The sequence below is a fragment of the Condylura cristata genome, unplaced genomic scaffold (assembly GCF_000260355.1).
Source record: "Condylura cristata isolate star-nosed mole 26May11 unplaced genomic scaffold, ConCri1.0 scaffold00021, whole genome shotgun sequence".
NCBI classification, from domain to species: domain Eukaryota; kingdom Metazoa; phylum Chordata; class Mammalia; order Eulipotyphla; family Talpidae; genus Condylura; species Condylura cristata.
The window spans coordinates 16,201,550-16,223,368 of NW_004567122.1; the positions used below are offsets into that span (position 1 = coordinate 16,201,550).

The window sequence follows — 21,819 nt, forward strand, 5'->3', positions numbered from 1 at the left end:
GTACACTGCTGAGGGGAGCAGCGGGCGGGTCAGGAGAGGTCTGCCGCGCCATGTGGGTCACCTCCGGGGCAGGCGGGAATCGAACTCATGCGGAAGCTGCTCTAGATTCTCAGTGCTGTGCTTTAACCCGCTGCGCCACCAGGGAGGGCCCCCTTGTGCAAATTTTATAAGAAGAAACACTAATATACCTGAATTGGGTTCTAGATTTTTTTTTATTAATATCTGCTTTCTGAATTCAGAAAATCACTCTCTGCCTTTATAAGAAGGGCATGTTGTTCCTCAACAAAATAATCAGTTTGATTATCACATAAGTAAACCTCTTTTATAAAATTTAACAGTGGATTTTACTTCTTTGGCAATCACACCCAGATGGCAATTTTATAATTTACAGAAAAAGTAGACTTGGATGGATTTGTTGGAACATACTGTTTAATAACGACAATACTGGTTAATATGTACGGTGAATTCTGAGTCATTTTCCTCTCCACTTTGATAACAAAACAATTATGTGCCAGATGCCCCTAGAAATATGGAAGGATTTACACTTCTCTTTCATCTGATTCCTTTAGCTAAGATTTCGCCCTTCATATAAAGTCATCGGGAGCTCCCAGGTGAGGTGCCCAGTATGGCAAGAACGCTCCTATCTAAGAATTGAAGGCACTTTATGGCAGATGTTTAATGGACAAACCAGGTGATTCACAACAAGCTCCTACTATTTTCTCAAAAACTGAGTGTCCCCAACTTACCTTTATTCAAATCAGGAAGCTACAATATTCAGTCAATCACCCAAACTCAACTTAATAGAGGCAGGCTTTTCATCGGTGGCAAAATTCACCCAGCAACTGACAGAATTCTCAATAGAAAACACAAACAGAAGCTTAATCATCTTTCAAGTCGTGCTCTCTGAAAATAAGATTAGTCAGGCACAGGTGCAGCTATTGAGAACTAAACGAGGTAGGCAGAATTAAGGAAGAGTCCAAAGGACAAACTTCTGTTTGCCTGTCTATAATAAGAAACCTTGCCCTTCACACAACCTGCATATAACGGTGTTTGGGGAAATATTTGTTTTGGGAACAGGGGAAAGAAATGGAGGGGTGTTGTGAAGAGACTTCAGTAGTCATTTAGACAGCATATTCAACAGAGAACAGGTTCAGGGAAATAAAGTACAAAGAAGGACCAAAAATAAATGTAAGGACAAAGGGAACTAACTCCGAAGGGGAGGTTTAAAAGTTAGCAACATCCAGTTATATAATTCTTCTTCTGCTGCTGTGTTTAAGTTCTACAGATTTTTTAAAACTTTCATTCTTAAGTAACTGGTATCATATTTTTCTCCTAAAATATTCCCTGACTCACAGAGATAGCTCTCTCTCCTGTTTTTCTTTCTCTAAAAATTATTCCAAATGATAAATGAAGAAAGCAAAAGTACTTTGTCAACAGAGATTACTTTTGTCAGCAATTTAAAATAGAATTTCTTCGCTTATAATACATAGAAATGGAACCATCAGCTTTACTACCTGTAATCAATCTGCTTTCACACTTTATATGGAAAAATATTTCTATTACATATATGAAATTTATTATGGACAACTGTCATGTTTATGGGAACAGATTCATACACATTACAGGAAGGATATGAACAATACGAGTAGTAAATGCTATAGGTAAATAATTTATTTCTTTTTCTGCAATAGTAAAGGAAATTCCTCAGGCTTTTCCATAGGTTACTTTAAGGTCAACTTTTGTTCTCATATTTACAAAATAATACTTCATTCATGTCAATATATAAATACATATTTTAAAATGCCTATAGCAATATTTCCCCAGGTATGTTCATGGCATTTTTTGTTATGTATTAGTAGAAATCGCAAAGAAAAATGACTCTTGCTCAACTATATTTGAAAGCACTAGATTAACAAAAAATTTAATTTGAAATATTTCCTGAATATTTCATATGTTCAAGCCTAGTGAATTTAAAACTCCAGATTCCAAGGACTTTTACATTATTTAATCAGAAAACTATTGCACTGAGCATCCATTCTATGACATCAGTGTTGTGAAGAACACACTTTGATCAATGATATTCCGTTTACTCATGGCAAACCTACACACTTTTCATTCCTATAATGTTATGTGTTAAGCAATGAAATTAGAGTACTTCTATATGCTTTAGATACCACAAAAACTGAGAGGTCTTTCGCTAGGTTCTGCAACCTGATGGAAATTATTTGATGGCAAAATCTTCCATTGAAAACTCAATGACATGATTTTTATCTAACAGTTCTACAAAGCAATATATAAAGGGCTTGTGGGCACTTCCGTCCACACATCTTCTAAAAAGGAAAAGCTAAATGGAATAGATTAGAAATTCAGGTTGTAAGATAGTGTTTTGGGTCATAGTGCTATTAAAAGTGAAGGTCTGGAAAAATGCTAAACGTTAGTTTGTTCATCACTGTGAAATAGCTCATCATAAAGGAAATAACTCGTCATAAGAGATGGACATTCAAAAAACATACCACTTTCGACAAATAAATTAGTTTGCAACCAACTAGTTGCAAAATTAGTTTGAGTTGTTGACAGTGCTTAGCTTCTCAGTTAGAGAAAACTGTTCAAGACGCCTTTCCTATGATAATCCTACAAGATACAGACTATTGCATCCTGTCCAGACAAGCACAAACATCTTTGTACATCAAGCTTTCACTGAAGTCACTTACTAGCATGTGATAATAGATGAAGTACATTATGTGCAGCTCAGAATTTTCTTAAGTAAAATGGGAAAAATAATAGTCACACTCACAAATGTGCTCATACCCAATAGTTACTGTGACAATCGAATGAGTTAATATACATAAAGCATTTAGGGCCATTCTTGATGCAGGGTAATAGTCAATATGCCTTAGATATTATCAATGTTCTATGCTAAGCACTCTGCAAGGCACTGTGAATGCATACATTAAGAACAAAACAGTCAAGAGCTCTGCCCTTAGGAAGCTAAAAGTCAACTGGGAAAGACACATAAAGTGCAAAGATAATTTATGAAAATAAGAAAAGTGTTCTGCCATTGAAACTACAAAAATGGAACCACTGTATGTAGATTGATCAAAGAGAACGCCTCAGCATAAGACATTTCAACTGACATTTAAAGAAGAAAAAGTGTTCAACATGGTTGAAACTGGATGGGATTATGTTAAAATATGTCAGAAAGAGACAAATAATAGTTTCATTCATCTGTGGAATATAGAGAAACAAACCAAAGGATCAAATTAAATAAAATTAATTAACATATTCTATTCTAGAAATCTGACTGTGGAACTGAGACTACCAGAGCAGGGCGGGAGTACAAAGGACTGTGGTGGAAGATGGTGTGGTGGGAGTGACAGGTGTGGTAACATACACCTGAAGGGCATGACCCTGTACCTTTAAGTCATTTACAGTGTTGTAAACCAATGTTTCTTCAATTTAAAAAGAAATTCTGCTAAATGAATAGTAAAATAAAGAAGTAGGTATATAGCCATGTAAAGAATGTGTGAGAGCATTTTCCAGGTAAAAGAATAGGATAAGGAAATGCTTAAATTAGGGGGAAAAAAATTGAGAGCCAAGGTTCTGCAGGAAGGTAAGCAAATTCAAGTTAACTGGACAAGGAATTAATGAAAGAACAATTTTAAAAAAGTTATGTTGGGGATGCAACACCCTGGATATAGTAGTAAATGAGCTATCACCACCTCCAGTCCAAAGAATGAGAAGATAGTGGTTCCCAGAAAGTGGAAGGAGTGAAACAGCTGATTGACCCAATGACAGAACCAGACAGAAGTGACTGCACAGAGAGAAAACCAGAAATAGTCTCTTCCTCACCTCTCCCGATAAGACACCTTATTAGTCAACACCAGGAGCCAGAAGGCAAGGGAAACCTTGATGCTACCTATAAGGTCAGCTTTCTAGGGAGCAGAGTAAGACAGAAGAGAGGACATCAGGGATAAATGCAAGATAGCTTGCGCTGAATTAGAATAACTGAAAATGAAAGTCCAATCTGAATACACTATAGTAGAAGGTGAATGAGGGGAGGAAAACTAGAAAAGGAGAGCGAATAAACAGGCATGGCCAGCCCGCAGGAGCACAATCTAGGTTTTATTCTAAAAGCAGCTAGAAGGAGATACCATGATCTGTTATGTTTTTTGAATTCTTCCTGCTATGAGAAGTTTTAAAATTTTCCTGCTGATTGGAAAAGCTTAAGTGGAACTAGGGAGACCCACAGGGTAGCTGTGGCAATAATCTAGACACATACTGCATCCCTATACCTGGCTGAAATGCAACTTGGTCTCATACGTAGCCGCTCAAAATATGGCTGAAAGCCCTTTGGGGACATCAAGGCCTCAAAACATCAGTCTTCTAATCTTCAGTTGACTCTCCTGCCCGCTTCTCCTCCAACTTCATCTCCTCTCTCTGGCTTTTATCACATTCATTTATTTTCCCTCATTTTTGGTTATAGTCATAGGTAAGAAAATGAAAACATTCTAAAACAGGGCAGTTGAGATAAAGAACATGAATTCAAGAAAATATTTAGATGAGAAAACATTGTATAACAGGATGACAAGAGTAACGTTACTTAGATACATAAGTAAATAAGAAACATAGATCTAGAATATTTTATCATAAGTAAATTAATCCATACTTGGATATTTAGCATGCTAGAAGGTATGTAAGTAAATCCATACATACCTTGGGCCATGCAGGTGGATTATGTTTCCCAGGAAAAGTAAAGTACAAACAGCAGAGCGTCAAGGATAGGAAGCTCAAAATAGCAACTTTCACAGGACATTAATTTGGAACTGGAGGACTTGCTACCCCCTGGCAACAAGGACATCTATTGCTAGTAGCAGATGGAGCAATGTAGCTTCTGGAATGGGGGAGAGGGGGGCATTCAATTCTTAAGACCTCTCAGGAGCTGTAAATTGGAACAGTATTCCAGTGGTGGAAAATACATTAGCTGGTGCATCATGACAAGCATGTAAAAAATATGGGAAATAGTAACTACATATATAGGGCAATGCAATTGGGTGCTTATTGCTAAGACCGGTTGATGCTCTGAGAAAAAGTAAAGAAAAACTTAAGAGTGAGCAGTCACTGATTGTTAGGAGTGAAAGCAAGAGGACCTCTGGTAGCTCAGAATGAGTCACTAATCTCTTGCAGAGGACAGAGAAAATTGAGGACCAAGGTAGAGACCTCATAATTGGAAGAGCCTAACTCCCAGTTTTATACCTACAACCAAAATGAGTGGGGTAGTGGAAGAATAAGAGCCAAGCAGCTGTCCCTGGAACCCAGAGCGTGAAAGACTCTGTGGAGCACCCCACCTGCCCTGCAATTCATCAACTGGTGGACCCAATGCTACTAAAGGGTCTAGTGATAGCAAAAGATGGAACTTAGGAAAAGCTCCAGTGGGAATAGGCACACAGCCAGAGGTCTTGAGCAAGGTCATGCTCCTTGTATGCAACTTTTGAAAAAACAACTTCTGGCATGCTACTAGGATAGAGCACTCGCCCCCCTGCCATAATTATCCATGTTGAGTTTCGTACTTTCAGACCCATCAAGTCCTATGAAAAAGAAAGCCAACCCCAAGGTACCTTAAATCCGGTCTCACATAAGCAGAACCAGAACTGGCAAAACAACTCCATGGCATGTAACCAGCACCCCCGTGCCACTGTTGGCACCAGAAACTCTCCTTCCGTTCACACATGCGGTCATATGAAGATTCTCTTACGACCAGCTGGTGGAGGAAGAAAAATTCAAGCGTGGTTCACAGTTGGTATGTGCAGGAGTCAAACGGTACAACAGTAGTTTCTCCTCAATCAAGAGTCAGTAAAAATGTGGCAGGGGAAAATCCTCACAGTGTGCAAAACTCAAGTGGGTATCACCCACTTTCTCTGTTAATTAACAGTAGTGAACTAAGAAAAAAAAATTAAATGGGCTTCCCAACTCATGAATGAGAAATAAGTGACTGTTCAGCTAAACATGATTTGATTGTAGTCAAAAGATCTTGATGCTCCATAATCTTTATAGTAAGAAATATGTGATAAGCCATAACTTTTTTTTTTATGTCTTAAAAACTTGGAAACAAACATAAGGACTTAGGTGACATCTTGGCTCCCCCCCATCATTATTCTTATTGTGTTTCTATGAATAATAAAATTTTTATATTCTACAAATAGGCCTTTACCCAGTATAACTTCCTATTTAAAGTTCTTTTTTAAATACAATTCCTTGATGTCCCTCTTGGGAGGACTTTGTTGAAAATAAAGTAGAGGACTGCTATATAATTGACTGACAGCTCAGTATGGGTGTGTATTTTTGCAAAGCAATCTGATCCTAAGGCAGATTGGTAGGTAACTGGGACAACATCTTCCCAGCATAGCCTAAGTCAGCGCAGTTCTCTCTCTCTGCTTCATCCTCCTCTGTTTCATTTCTACCCCGGAGTCTCATATCTTTTTGTCACAGAATTATTTAGTTAACTGGGGTCAGCAAAGATGCTGGTTTATAATGCCTGAAGGAGTTACCCTTCCCTGATCACTTATATTTTAGTATAAATATATATTAAACTATATTAAAGACAAACACTCAAACCCAAAGGAATGATTTTCAGATGATTAAATCTGACACCAGGAGACATTTGGTTACCTAATTTCATTTTACATCATTGTCTGTATGTGAAGCATGAAAATTATGTAAAGATTTGTTATGTATGGCTCAGAAACTTTGCCATGTTTTATTTATTAAAGGTTCAGATGACAAAGAAGGGGTAAATTTTTTATATTTATAATGTCATTTTCCCACTAAATTATTATAACATAGTTTTTTGAAAAAAAAAACTTTAGAAGTTACAAAAACACATTTTCACTTTTGCAAATTTCATTCATATCTTTACATAAATAATACATTGTATAATTTTAACCCCAATTCCATAAAATTTGTAACCTGCTGTAAATTTATTTTTATAATTTCCTTGATTCCATATGCTTTTAATAGCCACTCATTTTAATTGTTGAAAATTTTTCAATTAGGTATACATCACGTAATTTATTTTAAGTGATTAATAGTACTGCTATTTCTGTTTTTTCCTATTGTGTGTAATAATTCAATGAGCAATTTGGCCCTGTGACTTTATACAATTTTTTAATTGCTTCTGTGGAGTTAAATACCAGTAGTAGAGTGTTTAAGACAAGCATGTGAATATTTTCATACCTCTTGATTAGTATCATTATCTCTTATATATGCTCTCAAAAATTCTTAAAGGAATTAAAATGATTTCAACCATTTTATCAAGGGCTTCAGATCCTCATGAAATGAAATAAACTGCCCACAACATAGAACCTTGCAGTAACAGAACAGGTATTATAATTCCATCTCTTGACCATCTTGTGTATAACTGAGTACGCATCATACATATAAGAAGTAAGAAAATTATAGGCTTGGTTTTGCCAAGAAGAATGTAGACTTTATTAAATTCCAAGGATATGGGGACATTAAATGGGGACTTCATTTGATAATGTTTCCTCAGCATAAAGTGTTATTTTTTTTCTGAAACCCTCCTAGAAATTTACATCCATCTTTATTTAGAGCTGAATTCACTTTATGTAAGAAATATAAATCTACCCATACCTCCAGATTCTGGTAAGATTTCCTATTAAATACTGCCATCCCATACTTATTGTTCCTTATAATCCACTAAAACTAACTAAATTATACTCATTTGTTTAAAAAACAAGTTAACTTCTAGCTATCTGGTTCTCCACAAGAACTATATAAAATAATGCCTTATCTACAAAAAGCACTCAGTATTTACTGAAAGAGTAACCAATGAATGGATAGTAGGATTGATGATCCAATTAATATATTATTTAGCTCAATTAATATATTATTTAACTGTAAAAATCAGCAAGGAATCTTTAAATTGATGACTATATTGTAAGTATTTTATTTTCTTGGCTCAAAAAATCACAGAAAAATGGCAGTAAAGATGTACTACAAATAATAAAATCTGACATCTCTAAAAATATTCCACTGAAGAAGGAAAAATTCACTATCTGTTGGACAGAGAGTGTGATGGTAAGTTAATAGGTAAAGACTATTGAAGAGAAGGGAGTTGGTTATCCCAGGGGAGATCTAAAAATGTTTCAAACGTGTAGTCAGCAGCAATAGAAAATAGGAATGGGATGTGGGGAAGGAAACCCTACTGATAAAATATCTGAATGTGTGTCAGTTAAGACCCTAAAAATACTTTATAAGAATAAATATTTCCAGTGGCCATGAAAATGAAAACTGCAGTGGCTCCCTGCCTCTTCCAGAGAGCAGTGGACATGCCCTGGGTATCCTGTGGGAAGGAAAACAGCTTCACCCAGAAAAAAAATAGGTCCATGCATTTCCCACCAAAATACAGAATGCTACAGAAGTGATTTTGTGGTTCAGGGACAGTTTGAATGGTTAATAAAAATGTTAACCTTCTAGGTGAAAATTATGCACTTAAAGAAAACTCATGTTGCAGGCATTGTGCTGAGGGTGAGGGTTTTAGGGTGACAAACACAAATTATGACAATTGCCTATCTTCACTGATCTTTATCCATAAATGTGAGTGGTCAAACAAGGATCATCACACTATTTAATAAAAATGTCAGGGTAAAAAACACTTTCCAATATTTAAAAACAGAATCCAGGGCCAAATTACACAAATTGAAAGGAGTTAGGAGATACTTAAAAAATAAATTAACTTCATGCAAAGAGTTATTAAAGATGAGTATTACAGATAATTTGTTTTCTGTCTAGGATTTAAGGGAGTGGAAAGAACTTGGGTCCACTATGAATTAAGAGAACAAAATGAAGAAACATTGGATAAATTGGACAAACACTTAAAAATACAATTTTTTTTCTTGAATCTATAAAAAGCTGAGTTAACAAGGTAATCATGTATCTCAAGTACTAAAACCCTAGAGGAGACAGCTAGATGCATGTGAACTCAGGCTTATTTGTGGGAGAACATGAGAGGCACAAATTCACTCTACAAGCATATCCTGAGACAATAATAATTGTGATAAATTAATTTCTAACTGCTATATTGGGGTTTTTCTGAGAATCAGAACTAATGTGAGCGAGATCAAGAGTGATAGAGAGAGAGATAATTTAAGGAAATGATTCATCTACTTGTGGATGCTGACAGGTGAAAATTCTAGAAGGCTGGAAACAAAGGAGAGAGATACCGTTGCCATCCAAGCCCAAAGGCTATACGGGACTTAATGTCTTCTTACCCAGAAGAGTTGGGACTTCTACAAATGAATGGTTGATGCCAATCCCTATTATACTGGGCATTTTAGCCTGACACCAAATCCCCCAACTTAAACATTAATCTCATTAATCTCATACAATGACACCCTCACAGAAAACTCCATAATAATGTGTGACCACATCTCCAGGTACGGTGGTCCAACCAAGTTGGCATATAAAATTAACCATACAATTGCTAAAGCCTAAAAGTTGGTGTTTGGGGTGTATAGAACCTCAAGAAATTGACTACATAAGCTTTTGTTCCTGCTCACATCTCCTTTCCAGGGATCTCTACCAGAGGTTCATGAAAAACAATTGGGACCAAAGTGGGAGATTTCAGAGAGTTTTCTTTGTGGTGCAGGGCTACAGGAGTGAACAAACTGACCTGTGAGCAATGTCTGAAGCCCTCACTGGACACCTCTCTCTGAAACAAAATCTTAAACACCTTAAACACGAAAGGAAATCTTGGCACCCAAGGCTCAAGTGAGTACTCATTGTGGCTGCAGGAAGGTAAAAGAAATCATCACCCAAGAAATATTCGCAGATCAAGAGTGCCAGACCAATGAATGTCTCTAATTTAGGATAAAAAAAAAAATTGTTCAACACAAATGCTACAAATATGCAAGACATAGATTGTTCTGGAGGCAAGGAGCAGGATCATAGCAGAAACTTCATTTCCACCCAGCGAAAAGTGCTTACTTGAGACAGAGCCTGGATCAGGACAAAAGATAGCATCTCTTGTTCTACATTCTCAAGCTAGAAAGTACTAAGAACATTCACCAAATACACTACATTAGAGAAAGAAAAGTGTGCAGAGAGACTGGATTTGTGGTGCAGCAAAGACAGATAGCAAGAAGTGTACAAGGATACACTGAGAAAAACCCTCCAGTAAATCCGTCCCAGCCTATGTCCAAGGAATCACTAGGGCAATTTTAAATGGTGTTCACTAAGGGTAACCATAGCAACAAAAACTTCCAAACTGAACTCCATTCCTAACAAGATGCACTCAGCACCTTATGACCTAAGGGTATAAAGAGGAGACCTGTCTATTTCTAGGTATGAGCGTCATTTCACTCAGTATTTCTGGTATTATACATTATGTCGATGATCTAATGAAAATTATGAGACATATGGAGAATTCAACTCACCATCAAAAGTCAAAGAAATTAACAGAAGCAGACACACAAATTATTCAGATGCAAAACTGTGTAACATAGGGAAAAGGTTCTCCCTGGTGGCACAAGGGGTTAAAACAAGCACTATGAGGCTGTCTGCAGCCACTGCAGCATGAGTTCGATCCCCAGCCAGGGAGCTGAGCTACACATGGCACAGCAGACCTATCCTGTCTCGTCCCCGATGCTTCCCTCAGCAATTCATTTCAGCAGATCCACCTGTTCTGTTCCTCATTCTGTCTCTGGTGAATCTTCTCTCCCCTCTGCACCTCTAGCCTGTACCCCAGTTCTTGTATGCATAAAAATTTTTTTTAAGTAAGGAAATAAAGGAAGCATAAGATGAAAGATACAAGCGTCTTTACATTTTAAAGGATCTTTAAATGCACAGCATAATGAATTTGAAAGAATACAAACCTAGGTTCATCCTAATGAAATTCAGAACTCCAAGAATAAGTTAAAATTTTGTAAAAGAAATAAAAATACAGTTTATGTCAAATCTGCCATCAACATCACTAAGAAACTAGAAAATGTAGCAGTGTCTTCAAAATTCTGAAGGCAGATTTTGAACTTAGACTTCTATGCTCAAGACTTTAGATTTTATTCTGAAAGTAAAATAATTTGCAGTTACCTGAAGGACTAATGATGGGAAAATTTTCAAAACATGAAATCTACTAAAAGTGAAATAGATACTAAACACAGTTACATTAATGCAGGGAAAAACTGAAAAAGAAGTTGAAGAATAACTTCTTTCCAGCAGATTTAAAAAGTAATACTTCCCATTCAGACTTAATAATAGATATGACTAAAAGGTTAAATGCACTTAATTGCAAGGCATGTTTCAGTAAGCTCATGAAGTGATTTGTATGCCTGCTAAAATTTGAACAACATCATTGCAAGATTTCTAATTTCTAGTTTTCTATATTACAAGTCAACTGGCAAACTTGAGTGTTGATAACTCAAGAGATCAAGGTTCAAAATGACATTTAGAATTATGAACAGGGGAGTAGGAGTAACATCTTCAATTAAAAACTGCAATGTTTAACAATGGCTACCTTTAAGAAATAAGATTACTAAATGAAGCAGAGGTAAATTTTTAATTTTCATATGCACTTTTGGTACAGCTTGTATTTATTTACTTATTTTTTTGAAGTTATTTTTACAACTAATATAAGCCTACTAGACAGGAAATTTCCAAAGATGGCAAAACCATTAAACAACTACTCAACTATTTTTATAGTTAAACAACTGTTTCAAACTTCCACTAACAGTTTGGATTTGTTAAATTAAATTGGGTATACTAGATCAGATAATTGTTACACAAAAATTACATTTCTCAAAAAATATTAAAATGAAGCATAAGAAAAGATTTACAAACTTTAGTTAAGGTTCTATGCTTACACTGGGACTGAAAACAATTATTGAAAAAGCAACTATTCATTGTATTGCAACATAATGAAGTTCTAAATAATAAGCCACAGTTTTATATATTCACAAATTGAAACTCATAATCACTGTTTCAAGTAGAGTAGTTCTAAAATGAGATTAATCCCACTTCTCTACACTAAACCCTAAAAGGAATTTAGCATTTCCTATGTCTTTGTTACTAAAATAAACTCACTCCACTTATAAATGCTTGGAATTTAAAATACCCACAACCAGTGTGTATTTAGTCAGCTATGTAATGGTAATAGCAATTCATAAGTCTTTTTTTTTTTAAGATTTATTTATTTATGTGTAAAGAACTGGGGTAAAGGCCAGAGGTGCAGGGGCATTGAGAGGATTCATCAGAGTCAGAGTGGGGTAGCAAAACAAGCTGACTGATGAAGTACACTGCTGAGGGGAGCAGCGGGCAGGTCAGGAGAGGTCTGCCACGCCATGTGGGTCACCTCTGGGGCAGGGATCAAGCTCATACAGAAGTGGCGACAGCCAGCTTCGCAGTGCTGCACTTTAACCCACTGAGCCATCAGGGAGGGACAATAATTCATAAATCTTAATAGTTTGCAACAACAAAGGTTTATTTCTCACTGATGTTTAATCTTGGCAGCTGTGGGTTTCCACTCCATGTATTCTTTCATTCAAAGATCCAGGCTAAAGGTGTGACATCACCTGGTACATGTAATTCTCATAGCAGGGGGTAAAATAACAAAAGAATTGATGGAAACAGAAACAATAGCTGAAGGTTTCTGCCTGAATGTAGCTATGTAATTTCTGATCCTAGACCCTTGGTCAAACTCCTTTCCTTAAGTAGGCATAGCAAGTTACAGAGCAATAGATAAGAGTCAGAAGCCTCTTTCAGAAGTAAGTAAAGTTGGGAGGAATATTAATACACTTGTGCATAAGTTTTCCTTTTACTTCACACTCTGCCACACTAACCTTGTGAGATATTCTGAGGTTGTACACCAGATGATCAAGTATTCCAGAGAGGAACAGGAAAGCTGGAAAAGATGAGTTCCTGCCAAAAAATGTAGCAGAGTAAATTGAATAAGGAAACATTTTAAAACTTTGGTAACTTCCTACAAATTCTGCGTTTTTGGTACACTGATGCTACTTGAAAGTATTTTTTAATTATGTGATGAGTTATATGTTTATAAATATTATGTCGGTATAGAATTTTTAAAGGGACAATAAAAAATAAGAAATATATGAGATACTACTATTAATCATCGGATTGAACTGGAAAAAGCAAATTTGACATCAGAGGAGTTCTGAATATTGATTTCTCACTTGAGTAGAAAGACCAATTTAATTCCAATCAGATCTATGCAAAATTGACAAGTCTGAAAAAGTTTTATATGAAACATTAGAACTTGTCAGACTGTGATTTTTCTCCATTTGTATGCAGAACATAGGCAAGTCAGACTGCAGACTGTGAAACTTAGTCAATATCATTGTATTGCATTTACTAGTCACAGTTTTTCTGTACCTCCTATGCAAATAGCTATCATCTTCAACCAACAGAAAATCTGGTGCTAAAATTCTGGCACTACTGAACAAGTGATGCACAGAGCAAATGTTCTCACCTAGATGGAGAACAGCAATAGAAATGCATTGTAATGATTAATGATTTCTAATAAAATCTCAAAGCATAGCATGTAGTTGTTATTCTGAAGTACCAAAAATATACAAAAAACATTCCAGTCACTCTAAATAAGAAATTAAAAACTCTAGAGATAAAATTGCACCTTGCATGCATTCACCTCTGTGTTTGTCATTCTGTATTCAAGTGCAAAGAATTGCAGTTGGGGACAATGTTCTGTTCTTGAATTGGAAAGGCAATCATGGAGTTGGGGCTGCATCTGATGCAGAAGCAGTCTTGTGGGACTGAGTTTTTTTTTTTTTTTTATACCAGTCTTCATTTCATGCATTTTTTTATCTCAGTTTTAATCCCTGTGGTCTTCCCCCTACCATTCACCCATGTGCCATCACCACAGCCCCTTATGCTCTTCACACCCAAGTTTTGAGCCTATTCCCCTCTTCACCCCATAAAATGTCTCTGGTTTATAGTTGTTCATTGTTTTTCCTTTTTTATTTATTGCAATTGATTTTTTTTCCCCCCTGATCACTTATGTTCCTGCTATGAGTGAAACCATCTGGTAGTTTTCTTATTCTTTCTGGTTTAGCTCACTAAGCATGATCCCTTCCAGCTCTATCCATGTTGCTGCGAAAGGCATGAGTTTACCTTTTTTTGATCACTGAGTAATATTCTGTTGCATATATGTGCCACATCTTCTTAATTATCTATTTTTGGGCATTTTGGTTGATCCCATATCTTCCCATTTGTAAATAGGGCAGCAATAAACATGGGGGTGCAGGTGTCATTTTGAATAAATGTTTTTATGTCCTAGGAGTGGAATTGCTGGATCACATGGAAGTTCCATTTTTAGCAGTTTGAGAAACCTCCAAACAGTTTTCCATAATGGTTGTACTAGTTTGCATTCCCACCAGCAGTGCAAGGGAGCTCTTTTTCTATACATCTTTGCCAAATGGATTCTAAAGCAATTTGATAAGTATTGGGAAACAAAATGATGCTTTTTATTGACTTGCTTAGTCAAGGAACATTAATGGTGGTTTTCATTCCTAGAGGGGGTTATCAGTAAGAAGAGATGCTATCATGTGATACACCCTAGATGTTTCTAACAGTGGAACAAATGAAAAATGGGGCAAATATAGTCGATAACAGCTAAGGTTTTGTCCAATGAGGTGTTGAGTCTTATCTAAGGTTTTAAGTATATTTCAATCTTACTTCTTATAATAACTTTTCTGATATGTATGATGCATGTATGTGTGCATAGATATAATTGGTCATTAAACACTACACTGGCTTGCGTCTTATGCTGCAATTGCAATGATGATAACCCAAGACAGCACCATTCATTGACATACACAGTCAGGTTTTCTAGTACTAGTTGAGCAAGGCTAACTTTAATAAAACTGCACATGTCACTACGACATATGAGGAATAGGGATAGAATTATTGTATGTAGAAGAATTATCTGCCTAATAGCTATTTTAAAAGTTTTATTTGAATTTAATGATAGTAAAGTAATTATATCTGGAATCATTGCATCTAAAGATAAAACATGTGAAAGATGTTATTTTACAACTAGGAGGGGAAACTGCATATGACTTGAAGAATGTAGAGTCTAAATTACTTCTGATATTTTTGACATATTAAATCATTTCATATTTATGTATTTAACATGTAAAACACCCCAGTAGACTAAAATCCCCAGTTTAAACCATCATTACCTAATCTGTCATATATCCCAGTTAGTGTATAAATGCTAAAATTCTGAGCCATAGATAAAAGATTGTAGAGTAATTTTCTAAGGAGTTTGCAGACTAAAAAGGAAAAACAGAAATTGAGGAAATACACCTACTATTATTGTTCATTATTGTTCAGACTGTTGTGTACTTTATTATTTTGTTATAATTAAACTGATAAGAACAGATACTACACTTGATCTTAGCCAAAAGGTTGAGAAGCAATATTTTGTTATGATTAAAGCATAACAATCTTTACAAACTTGTTTAGAATCAAAGTAGAATTAACATAGAGAGATACACTCATATGAGGGCTTAGAAAATGTTTTTTGTCTGTACTTGTTTTTATCAAATCAAAATCATATTCACAGTATCTAATACCATAGTAGGATGAATATTTTATATAAAGTGAGCCTATCCCTAGGAAATGGTATATATACAGAGAATCCACACTGGTCAGGTTTATTTTAAAAGTTTTCATTTTCTGAAACTAGTACACATCATAACAATGGAAAATAGTTTCTTAGATAAGATCAAAGTTGGCTATTGAAGAGTGTGTTATATAAACCCCTGAATTCCAGAAATTATATGTCAAATTTTATACTGATGCCTAGTATCTCTCCTACCATTTTTTTCTTTTCATTCTCTACATCCTGATTTGAAATGTACATCTGCACTGACCTGCTACTTATTTTTAAATATTTCAATTCCAAAACTACTACACAAAATACTCCCATTGAAAAGTAAAGAAGAAAAAAAAAAGATGAGTGTGTGACTAACCACTGTCATAGTTAAATAATATTACTTGAAAATACCATCATATTTACTTTAATTGGAGAAACTGAAAGTTACAAAAACATTCCAACATTATAAAAACTAAATCCAACAATGAAACATGTCTCTAACTTATAAATAAATGCAACCACTATCTGGAAAACTGAGACTAAAGGTCTATATAATGAAAATCAAAACTGCATCTGGAAGCAGGTTGTTCTCAGATATTATGCAAAGGAAATAAAAATACATACTTAGTGACAACAAGTACCTATGAAATGGAACACTATAAAAAGGAGATAATTTGCCATTTGCCGCTTCATCTATGAATAAAAATAAATTTTTGAATTAAGAGCAGTATGTTATAAAATGGTTTCCTTTAGAAAATTGCCCCTTTTTACAGTTCATACATGCAAGACAATGCATGAAATGTACCTACTGAGTCAGTTCGCTTTTTACTTGGAAAGATTACTTGGTGAGATATCTCTTGATACAGACTCAGAACAAAAGAAATGATCAAATCTTCTCATTTTTACTGCAGAAAAAAACTGGACACTATAAAGTTCATACCCCATTGAGCTAGCAATAATTGCAACAGAGAGGTGGGAAAAGTTAGGAATCATGATAAAAGTAACTCAATAGTTGAGTTCTCACTCTTCACTGTCAGGAAGGCAGTGCTGATTAAGAAGTGTTCGGATGGCCATCAGAGCCTGTCAGGTCAGAGGGCACTGATTTTCAATTCACAGCAATACCATGTGGGCACTTGTATTTGAAAAGCACCCAGCACACTCCTGAAGGAATACTTGGCATACCTGCCTTGAACTCAACTTAGCTTTTTTTTTTCCATCAAAGGGTCAAAACTGATTTCAGGACATCTTTCTCAAGAAGATGTATTATCCTTTCAATGTGACAATAAAGAACCTGACAGTACAGGAACTTTTAGTTGGATTATATTGAAATTGAAATGAGAGTTAAGTATAAAATATGTAATTAACCATAGGTTCAATGCACATACCACAAAACAGACAATGCTCTCAAGAAGCTCTATTAAAACCACAAATATTAAAAGTGATTAAATATAGCTACCAATGAGGCCTCTGGTACTATTAAACTCAGAGCATTATCAAAAATCATTTAAAACTGATGGAAAGTAGAAGTCAAAATAGCCACTAGTAAACCACTGTATAGATGATGAGCAGGTAACATTAACTTGAGGATCAGTAGCATATTTTTTGATGTTTAAAACTCAAAATGAAAGCAAAGTATTACTACCAAAGAATATCATCAATTAAAAGTTGCAAATTCAACACGTTTACCACTGGAGTTGTACATTAACTTTTATTTAGTTTTCATAACTCTTTTAGCTGAAAATTCACTAACCTATATCATCTGTAAAACGTGTCAAACAGTACACACAACAATACAAATGAAGTTGCAAATGAGGATCACGTGCCAGTACACGCACAGCAGTTAATCTAACACCATCGTAAATACTCAAAGAGTGGTACATATCATTAACACTATAGGCAAAAACTGCTATATAATATGAACCCTACTATATTCTGGGTATAATCTATTTCTTTATATACATTTGACTCATAACAGTCCTATTTTTTTTTCTTTTATTATTCCTGTTGTTCAGGAAACAGCACTAAGTCAATAGTATACAGAGAAGCAGAAAAATCAGTTTAAAATGAGTATCTGACCTTGAATCCATCTAATTTCAACTATACCATTGGTTCTCCAGTTTTAGTCCATATTAAAGTGAGAATTTCATGGACAGCTTGTGAAAATAGTTTCTGGTTCCTATCAGCAGAGATTCTGATGGAAAAGGTTGAGGTGAAGGACATGTATTTGCATTGTAACAGACTTACAAGTAATACTGATGCCCCAACCCCATCCAAGGATCACACTTGGGATCTTCTAGAAAGCTCCTCAGAATATGCAATATAAACTGGTGGTAATGTCTTCCCTGCTGAGGGAAATCTTAGAAAAACCCTAAGGCTGATGGACAAAGGAGCTAGAAAATATATCTACATTAAATTTAATCACTTAAAAATTGCAGAGCTGTTATTAACATTGTATCTGGGCATCTCCTCTACATTACATGAGAGATATGAATACCTTCTAAAGGCCCCCAAATATCATTCTCAGACCAATCTTGGTTACCTAAATTCTCTAGTAAAGCATGTAGAACTTTCAGAGACATCGTTAAACATGAAGATTTTGTGAACTTTATATCTAGGCACTTACCTAGATAAAGGTATTCAGTTTTTCCTAGTCGTGAATATTTCAAGAAAAAGATACAGCAAGTCTTTGCACAGCAAATAATCCTTTTAAAAGTATATCTAAATACCTCTATTGATCAAAGTTGGTGGAAGAGAAAGTATACAAATAATTCTTTCTGTGAAATTGGAGACACGTGATCACAGATTCATACCTGTCTAGCTGAACCCTATCTGATGGAGAATTAATCATTCTGTGAATTTATTTTTTTAATAGTACGATTTGTTATTAGGCTTTCCCTGATGGCGCAGGGCGTTAAAGCTCTGCACTATGAAGCTCTCAGAAGCCACGGCAGCACAAGTTTGATCCCCAGCCAGGGAGCTAACCCATATGGCTTGGCAGACCTCTGCTGATTTCACCTGTAACCTCCCTTCAGCAGTGTGTTTCAGTACGTCTGCCTGTTCTGTTCCCCACTTTGTCTCTGGTGAATCCTCTCACCCACCGCACCTCTGGCCTGTACCCCAGTTCTGTAAGCATAAATAATTACACCTTTAAAAAAAAAGGGTACTTTTACTCTAAGGGTGCTTAAACTGGAGCCTAGAAATTGAGCCTGCAATCCTAAACACACTTGCCTATTTTTGACAGGTTAATTTTCCATTAACTCAATACATGTTCAGGTTAAAAACAGTACTGAGTTGCCTCATGGATTCTGTCTTCTTATATAAATCATTCTTTTAGTGTACCACTGAGAGTTTTACAATCTAAAAGTTGGAATCTCTTTGACATAGTTAACCTATGCATTAATTTGAAAGCAGCAATTGTGTGCTTCCCCAATTGACAAAGCTTTATTTTATAGATTAAAGAATTCAAGTTGTTCCTACCATCCAATTTGACATGCTTTCTAGTTAACTCTTTTTACTCTCCTCCACACATCATAGAAAAATAGGTTGAGGCATATTACTAACCACAGCCTTCTCACTTAATGTCTTCCATAACTGAAATTATGTTATTTTTCTAATTGTAAATAATATGAGGTATAAATTGGAATGTAACTTATTGTTCTGTTACTATTTACAATAATAAATAAGGGCAGTACTTTCAAAGGAAAAATGTGTATTTTTCCAAATATTATCACTATTCCATTTAATCTACTGTTTAATAATCTCATGTTAAGAAAAACTTCCAAACAATTCCTGTAAGTATTTTACAATTTCTCTTGCTTTCGTGTTTCTATACTTAACAAAACTTCCACAATAAACTTAGTCACATAAAACAGAATTAGGAATCGTCATGCTTATTCAAATGAAGATTGTATCATCCTTAGCAGTAGAAAAAATAATAATAAAATAAAGATATGGCCCTCCCTCGTGGCGTAACGGGTTAAAGCACAGCACTAAGAAGCTAAAGCCACCTCAGCACGAGTTCGATTCCCGCCTGCCCGGGAGGTGACCACATGGCTCAGCAGGCCTCTCCTGACCCGCCCCCTGCTCCCCCCAGCAGTGTACTTAGTCTATCTGCCTGTTCTGCTCCCCGCTCTGTCTCTGGTGAAGCCTCTCACCACGGGCCTGTATCCCAGTTCTATATACACAGATAAATCTTAAAAAAAAAATAAAATAAAATAAAGTCTTCCAACTTTAAAGAACCTTTCAAGTATTTTCATACTTGTTGCCAAACAACACATTGTGCTATGAGATAAAATGCAGCAGCATACATGGGGGGCGTGGGGGGGGGGAGGAGGGAGAGGGAGAAAATAAAAGAACTGACAGGAGAATAAAAGGATAAGGAGGAATAGCCAAGCAGACTGCCAGCTGCACCATCTTAAGGCATAGCTATTCTAGAATTTTGCTCTGTGGGGTATTACTTGAGAGCATTTATTATCTTTAACATTACTTAATGGCGCTAAAAAGTTGGTATATCATTACGAATCCAGGAAAACTTAAATAAAAATGTTTAAGTTAATAGTGAATCATGATTATCCGTTAATTCTTCTATTCCTCATTTGGCTGAGTGTGTAACTCTGTGTTAACTGGATTTTGACAGGAAAACCAAAGAACACAAAGAATTATTTGATAGTGGATCAAGTTGAAAATACTGCCCAGCATTTGACATACTGTTTGTGTAAGATGAATAATAGTATTTATCATTATTTTACTTAATATAATAATATTTACTGAGAACTTAAGAGTGTAACAGATATTATTCTTATCTTCAGTTCATTACCCACTTATCCCTCACAACCATTTATCACCATCACATAGGTCAGGGGTTGCTGAACTGGAGCCTGGGAGTCAAATCTGACTGGCCACTGGCTCTCGTAAATAAAATTTAGCTAGAACACAGACATGTTCATTCATGCCTTCCAAACTACAATGATAGAGTTGGGTAGCTGTAACAGGTCGTACAGGTCATACAACATCCTTAAATAGATGCTATTATTTTTATTTTCAGATGAGGACACTAGATGTCCAGTTTTTTGTGATGTTCCATAATTATCCCTCAGCAATGTTAAAAAGATCATGAATTAAATTCTAACTATGTAATGATCATTTCAATAAGAAAAAGTGCTATTTTTCCTCCTTTAGCACACATCCTGCAGCAGCGAAGTCACGATTTGTAAATGAGAAGCTTAAAGTAAACTAATTATGAAATTTGCATTTTGAAATGTAATATTTGAAAGTAATGAATAAGAAAATTAAAAGGGACTAAGTATATTTATGTTAATGATATGTAGAAAACAACAAAGATTAGAAAGCATTTAAATAGTTCTAGAATAGACATAATTAGTAATGAGAAATTTCATCACATGGTTAACTTCATTTATAAATTATTCAAAAGGAATTTTGGAATTCAAGGAAAACACTGTGTATTTCACATTAAAAAAATAGAAGTAAAACTACTAAATCTTATAAAAGAACACATATTAAGAAATACATAAAAGGAAGAAATTTTAAAGTTTGAAAACAGAAATTTATTAAAAATTGAGCTAATAGATACTGATTTTAAAAATATATATGAAGTTACAATCCATAACATAATTTTGAGATGCTATTATGAGTCCATTTAACACAAATTTGTTTAACCAGTAATGTCGTACTAAAATTTGATAATTGTTCATAAAACCGTAACAAATCCCCCCAAATTATAGAGACTCATTATCCTGCATAACAGGGTGAAAACAACTCTGATAGAAATTTTAAATGCTAAAAACTTAGTCATTAAGTGAATTTTAATAAAATGATTTTATTATTGAGAGGACATGTGCAAGAAAAATGATAAATTATTATGTAAAGAGAACATATCTTAAAATGAAGATTTTTAAAGTCTATTATACTCCTATTATAAATTTTAGGAGGAAAGATATAAAAAAATGTAAATTTGGGCACTCTTTGGTGACACAGCGGGTTAAGAGCACTGCACTAAGAAGCTAAAGCCATTTTTAGCATGAGTTCGATCCCTGCCCTGAAGGTGATCCACATGGTGCAGCAGACCTCTCCTGGCCCACCCGCTGCTCCCCTCAGCAGTGTACTTCATCAGTCACCCTGTTCTGCTCTCCACTCTGTCTCTAGTGAATCCTCTCACC

The 21,819-nt window shown here is 35.3% G+C and overlaps 1 long non-coding RNA gene across 1 annotated transcript in view; it reads right to left on the minus strand.

The window, feature by feature from the left end:
* Positions 1 to 21,819, minus strand: part of LOC105853916 — a 151,725-nt gene that overhangs the window by 120,928 nt on the left and 8,978 nt on the right. Inside the window, exon 2 of the long non-coding RNA XR_001145657.1 lies at positions 12,849 to 12,927. This is a non-coding gene — a long non-coding RNA (uncharacterized LOC105853916). The remainder of the gene's footprint in view (positions 1 to 12,848; positions 12,928 to 21,819) is intronic.